This window comes from Haemaphysalis longicornis, unplaced genomic scaffold (genome assembly GCF_048455015.1).
Source record: "Haemaphysalis longicornis isolate Haplotype H1 unplaced genomic scaffold, Haemaphysalis longicornis Haplotype H1 scaffold_13, whole genome shotgun sequence".
Lineage (NCBI taxonomy): Eukaryota > Metazoa > Arthropoda > Arachnida > Ixodida > Ixodidae > Haemaphysalis > Haemaphysalis longicornis.
In genome coordinates, this window is record NW_027526233.1 from 84699394 (window position 1) to 84706707 (window position 7314).

The 7314-nt window shown below is 45.6% G+C and overlaps 1 pseudogene; it reads left to right on the forward strand.

Annotated features, from left to right (window-relative positions):
- The first annotated feature begins 3398 nt into the window (after nucleotides 1-3398).
- Nucleotides 3399-7092, forward strand: LOC144163921 (uncharacterized; annotated as a pseudogene).
- Nucleotides 7093-7314: the final 222 nt, after the last annotated feature.

Consider the following 7314-nt stretch of genomic DNA (forward strand, 5'->3'; position numbering starts at 1 on the left):
GTCCTGCGCGCGCTTTTTGGTTCACATGTAAACAGGCCATAACGAATAAAAAAGCGGATAGCATAATTGGTCAGTGCACCGCACGCGTTATGCTGAGAGGGGGGTTTCACTCCTGCTCCCGGAAAAAACGGCTGATTTTTTATCGACTTATATCTTCGCCTATTCATTACTATATCAAAGAAACATGACTAACACATGTTATTCATCACTAATAAATATATCGTTAGCGTGGGTTCGAACTGAACCGGGCGGGCATTTTTTCACCACTTTCTTTCTGACTCCAAAAATTCTTCATCTCTCGGTGTGACCTACACAATTCCCCCCTTTGGTTTCCAAGGTTTTCTTCTTGACAGCCAACGTTTATTGTGTCTTAATTCACCGAGGCCCTCCTTTCACATTTCTGATTCGCATCTCTGTCTCTCTCTCTCTCTCTCTCTCTATATATATATATATATAAATTTATAAATATATATATATATATATAACACAGAAATAAGGGTTGGCAGTCGAGAAAACCTCGGAAAGCAAAGGGGAGGATGTGGTAGATCATTGAAACAGATTAAGAATTTGGAAAGAAAGAAAGAAAGTGAAGAAAAAATGCCCGCCAGGTGGGATCCGAACCCACGACCTCCAGGTGGGTTCGGATCCCACCTGGCGGGCATTTTTTCTTCACTTTCTTTCTTTCTTTCCAAATTCTTAATCTGTTTCAATGATCTACCACATCCTCCCCTTTGCTTTCCGAGGTTTTCTCGACTGCCAACCCTTATTTCTGTGTTATTTTCAACGAGCCCCTCATTTCCTATATATATATATATATATATATATATATATAGGAACAAAGTTTTCTTGGCCGTCGGTAGAATATACACAAAAATTTTTTCAACCACAGTAAAATAAAGAACAGATTTAATAACGTTTCGGCCGAGGGACCGGCCCTCGTCAGATGACGAAGGTCGGTCCCTCGGCCGAAACGTTATTAAATCTGTTCCTTTTATTAGCGTGGTCGAAACAATTTTTGTGTATATATATATATATATATATAGGAAATGAGGGGCTCGTTGCAAATAAGACAGAAATAAGAATTGGCAGTAAAGACAACCTCGGAAAGCAAAGGGGAGGATGTACTAGGTCAAGATAAATAATTTGGAAAATGATAAAGAGGAGAAAAAATGCCCGCCAGGTGGGATCCGAACCCACGACTTCCAGAATACCGCTCTGGTGCGACAACCACTACGCTACCGGCGGGGCTATTTTAGCCTCCACTTTCTGGGGTATTTATGTTCACGTGTTTTTGTTTCCTGCACTTGGGGGTGATAGCAAGCGCCACTCGGACTACTCGGGGTGAAGGGGACCTTCTTTTCAACCCCCGGGCCGTGACTCGAGCGTCTACGACGTGTCGCGAGTGGTCGACCAGCGTTGAACACTCTTAAGCTCCCTATTGAACACCCTTAAGCTCCACTCTTAAGCTCCCTAACTCTCGTATCAACCGACCGGCAACTACTGGCTGCATGCCCTGCAATAAACCCCGATGTAAAGTATGCCCACACATGACCACTACACAGCGCGCCACCAGCACGGCTTCAGACTACTACGTAAATATAAAAGGTAACTTTAACTGTGACTCCGCTAATGTCGTATATCTTCTAGAGTGCACTGTTTGTAGGCAACAATATATCGGCCAAACTGAAACGCCCTTCCGAATACGGTTCAATAATCACCACTCTCATGCAAAAAGCTGCCCTTATTTGCCCCTGTCAAGACATGTGAACAGTCCCGGGCATGCATTTGAACATCTTAAAGCAACGATTTTAGAATCCGCCTTCAAAACGCACCACGACCGCGAGGTTCGGGAATCTTATCTCATTTATAAGTTTGGGTCAGCCACGCTTGGAATTAATGAAAGTTACGGAAAACTAACGTGCTTATCCCTCGATTAAAATTAGCGGCTTCATAATTTTTTATAACTATGTTCATTGTTCCTACCCTCGAGTTTGCCATCAGAATTCGCAGAAACTCTCCTTATACAGCAGCTTTATTAGCCTAATGCGGCTCAACAATGCCATTTGTCCTGGGGAGGGAGGCCTCGTTCCCACCATCACTTAAGAATGTTTAACTCTTTGTGATCTATTCATGTTTAACCTTTTGTGACCCTACCTATTTCCTGTTCAATTGCCAGCTTCTGTGAAATGCTCTTTTGTGCCCCCTATCTATTCTCTTGACCCGCGGGGGGCCCACCCATCTTCGCTTCCCCCCGAACCAGTCTCAGCAGTCACTGAATACCTCAGTGCAATCTCTTCCCTTTCTTTTCAAACCGCGGTTGTCCAGTTTCCCCCATTGTCTGAACTTGCAGCCCGCGCGGCATACGTTGACCCGTCATGGTGCAACCTTGAACGCTGCATTGTTAACACGACCCCTTTTTCTCTCTCTCTCGCTCCCCCCCTTTTTTTTTTTTTATTTTTCTTGTTTGTTTGTTGATGTTGTAACATAGGCGTAGCCTGACTGTATGCACACTCCCCATTTCCGAAACATTTTCCGCTCTTTCTCACAGTTTTATGCAAAGTAATATAAGAAATGTGTTCAAATTGTTTGCGACAGCAAAATCATGTAACTTTACTCTGATGAAGGCAAGTCCCGTTGCCGCTACGTAAGTAAACATTGTTTGTTATTGTTCTTGCTGTGTATCCGACTCTTTACTTATACTATTTCTGCGTGCTTTGTGAGTTCATCTTTTTCTAGATTTATATAAATATATATATATATATATATATATATATATATATATATATATATATATATATATATATATATATATATATATATATATATATATATATATATATATATATATATATATATATATATATATATATATTTATATATATATATATATACAGAAAGATAGGGAAGCAGTCTACAACGCCAAAGGAGGCATAGGGGTGTGGTTATGCTTCCCCTATGCCTCCTTTGGCGTTGTAGACTGCTGCCCTATCTTTCTGTATTTTCCTCAACGAGCCCCTTATTTCCTTACTATATATATATATATATATATATATATATATATATATATATATATATATATACATATATGAAGGTTGCAGTCGTCATTGCCAGTGCTATTCGGCTTTTTTCGAAATATTTAATACGGCCGAATGACGTGTGTCTGTCACGTTTCTTTGGTACATTGATAAATAAGCGAAAATATAAGTCGAGAAAAAATCCCCCGTTTTTCCGGGACCGGGTATCGAACCCACATCTCCGCATAACCGCTGCGGTGCGTTCGCCATTACGCTATCCCGCAGCGGCTTCTCTCTCGACTTTAAAGCGGGGGTTTATATATTTACAAGAGCTCTGTCGCCCCGACGTGCCAAGAGCGGTTTGTACGTAATGTCACTGGTCACATGTGTGTTTGATATATATGTACGCTGGTAGCATGGAATAAACGTTGTCATTATCTGGCCCGCATCGTCGGCGGCTCTGTCCCTTCCCCGGTTCTTGCGGCAGCCCAGCTGCGCTTGGCCTACTTGTAAGCCGCAACACGACATGGTGTAAAAAAATGGCTTCTTCTGATATTCAAGGGCCGTTGCAACAATGTTCAAGCCGTGCCATGTCAGAAGACAACAGACTCAAGCTATTCCGCGGTATGTTCGCTGTTCCAGCTCCGCCAACGTTTGAGTTCGACCGGACATCCGAATGGTATTCTTGGATCCTGCTCTTCAATGACTACCGCTTTGCCTCGGGTTTAAACGAGCGATGTGAAGAAGCACAAGTGCGCACTATTGTTTATACAATGGGAAGGCAAGCCAGTGGAATCTTCTCAACTTTCGCTTTATCTGAAGAGCAACAGAAGCAGTACGAAGCCGCCAAAAAGAAGTTCGACAACCACTTCGTGTCCGCACTGAACCTAGTTTATGAGAGCGCATGTTTTCCCCGACGCAGTCAACAACCCGGCGAATCAGTCGACCAATTTATCACTGCGTTTCACACGCTGGCGGACCGGTGCGACTACCAGGAAAAGGAACGCATGATCCGCGACAGGTGTGTCGTCGGCCTCAGTGATGCGATGCTATCCGTGTCGCTTCAAATGAATGCAAATCGGACACTTGCCAGTGCTTTGGCAAAAGCTCGCTTAAAGGACACCGTCCAACGACATCAGCAGCAGCTGGGATAAACCAGCGACGAACCTTCGGCAGCGGCAGCCAGCAACCTGGGGGCGGTCAGCAACCAAGGGCAGCCCCGGAAGAAGTCTTCAGGACAGCGTCCCGGCAGCTCTTCAACGAAGAGTGCGCCTGGCATACAAGGTCAGCGCACCAGACAACAGTCCCACCGACCACGCAACCACGGTCCATGCCCGAACTGCGGCCAAGGAGCCCCAGGACCTCTTGCCCAGCAAATGCTGCGAAATGCAACTCGTGATTGTTCCGGACATTTTGCGGTGGTGTGTCTAAAAGAGGCTGCTTGCGACTGAAAGAAGGTACAACTTGCTTCTCTGCATATGGACAAGAGGGCGTATTTTGTTGACGCGGTGCACGGGGGCACTCTAATTCTCGGTATGCTGAGGTCGTCATAAACGGCACTCCGGTGTTCGATAAACTATACTCGGGTGCAGACGTTTCTGTGGCACCCTCAACGTTTCCTGGATTGCCTACCAGGTTAGACAAGTGCGACATAACCTTAACAGGACCCGCGAATGACCCTCTCCATCTTCTAGGAAAGTTTGTTGCCAATATCCAGTGGAAACAACGCACGGTCCGACAAACTGTGTACATTGTCTCACTTTTATTTTGGGTCTCCCAGCGCTCGAAAGGCTAGGGAAATAAGTTCGCTGACTCGGTGAGTTGCGCGTCAGCCATCGATGCTTCCGACCCGCAGCTTTTAGTTACCTGGGAGCAATGAAAGGAGAATACAAAATTAGACTGAAGCCCAGCTCGATTTCCTTTGTAATTCAGGTTGCGCGTAGCGTTGCCTTGCCTTTGTGGGACCGAGTTAAGCAGGAGCTGGAGCGTATGGAGCGAGATGGTCTATTCCGCAAAGCTGACGAAGCTACAGAATGGTGCGTGGTTATTGTACCAGTACTGTAACCGTCGGGAGATGTTCGTTTTTGCGTTGACTTGAAGCAATTAAATAAAATTTGACTTCGGGAGCAATATCCCTTGCCAAAGGCAGAGGATAGCCTCGGTATGTTAAGTGTGGCATCTGTGTTTTCAAAGCTAGATGCTAACTCTGGTTTTAATCATATGAAGTTGTCGCCCAAAACTCAATTGTTAACTACCTTCATAACGCCATTTGGGTGATACTGTTTTCAGAGACTACCATTTGGGATAACGCCAGCACCTTAATTTCTACCAAATAGAATTTCGCAGATTCTGGAAGGAATTCCGGGTGTGGTACACATGATGGATGATCTGCTCATTTAAGGCTGCGACAAGGCTCAACATGACGAGCATCTGCGTCTAACTTTAGACCGTCTCACGAGTGCTGGCGTTACGCTAAACAAAGAAAAGTGTTGTTTTGGAGTAACCGAGATAAAGTTTCTTGGTTGTATGATAAGTCGAGATGGAATGAAGCCGGACCATGAAAAGGTTCGGGTCATCAAAGATATGGCGGCGCCAACTAACGTGTCTGACGTTCGATGGCTGCTTGGTATGACTAATATTCTGGCAAGGTTCATACCAGATTTGACTGCGAAAACGGAGCACTTACGCCACTTGCTTTTGAAGGGTTCTGAATGGACATCGGGACCAGCCCAACAGTCATACGTCAAGAGTCATACACGGTCATACGTCAAAGCCGTTATCGGTTCGGCGCGCGTCATGGCTAACTATCGTGCAAAGTACCCTAGGATTCTTTCCGCTGACGTGTCATCATTCGGCTTGGGACGCAGTGCTTATGCAAATTCAACACAAGAAAGAAAATCGACCAGTTGCTTTTGCCTCGCGCTTGTTGACGACTGCCGAAACCAGGTATTTCCAGATTAAAAAGGCAGCATTGGCATGACGTGGGTGATAGAAAGATTCGAAGGGTGCATCAAAGGTCTTGAAACTGTGTGTGAAACAACCCCACACCACTTTATCCTTATTGGGAAAATTTCTTTTAGATGTTTTACCACCTCACATTCAGCGTTCTCGCATGAGGCTCATGCGGTTCAGCAGAGGTTATGCATGTCTCGGGTAAGAGTCTTGTTACTGCATATCTGTTCTCCAGAGCCCAGATTCGGGCAAAACAAATGAATCATGCACCTTTTGCTGTTGGTGGGGTCAGCAAGCACGTTTGTGGATGTTTGTCAAACGCTGTGGAAGCTGACCTTTTTGAAAAAGTGAAAGGAGAACAAGCAGCTGATGATGTCTGTCAAACACTCATGAGATTCAGCCGGAAAGGGTGGCCGAAGTTCTCGTCGCTTTCGACAGTTCTCCGTCCATACTAGCAGGAAAGAGCCACGCTGACAGTCGCAGAAGGTGTGCTACTCAAAGGTGCACGGCTTGTAATTCCGAAGAAATTGCTCGCAGGCATATTGGTACTCTTGCATGAAAGTAACCAGGGAATCGAGAAATGCAGAGCTCGAACCAGAGAGTCGGCATGGTGGCCTGGGTTGAGTTGTCAGCTGAGAGCTTTGGTGACCGATTGCAACGTATGCGCAGAGCACATACAACAAAGGTCGGAATCAATGATCCCGACAACCACTCAACAACGTCCTTGAAAAAAGCTAGGCGCTGATCTCTGCCATATTTAAGGAAAATGGTATTTGGTGGTCGTGGAATATTTTTCTAGATACCCAGCGATGGCCTTGCTATCTTCGACAACAAGTGCCACTGTCATCATGCACCTTAAAAGTTTTTTGCAAGACATGGCATACCAGAGGTCATTATGTCTGAGAACGGAGCACAGTTCGTGTCGCAGGAATACAGGTTCTTCGCTCGCAACTACGGAATTCGCACTGTGACGTCAAGTCCAAGACACCCCCAAGCAAATAGGGAAGTACAGAGGATGGTGCAAACAGTAAATATCTGATTACAAAAGCGAAGGACCCATATCTTTCTCTTCTAGCGTACAGGGACACTCCGGGGCCACTGGGAAAAAGCCCTGCAGAACATGTAATGGGCAGACGGCTACGCACAACGATATCTGTCCATCCAAAGAGCCTTCTGCCTCAGAAAGTGAGCCTGAGCAGGTTAAGAAACCAGGCTACAACCACTCGACAGCGGCAGCGTACCTATTTCAACCATCGCCATAGAACTACTTCGTGGCCAGCGCTCGAACCGGGCGCGGAAGTCTGAGTGACAGACTGCAAAGCGAAAGCGCGAGTTATGAGTCCTGCTG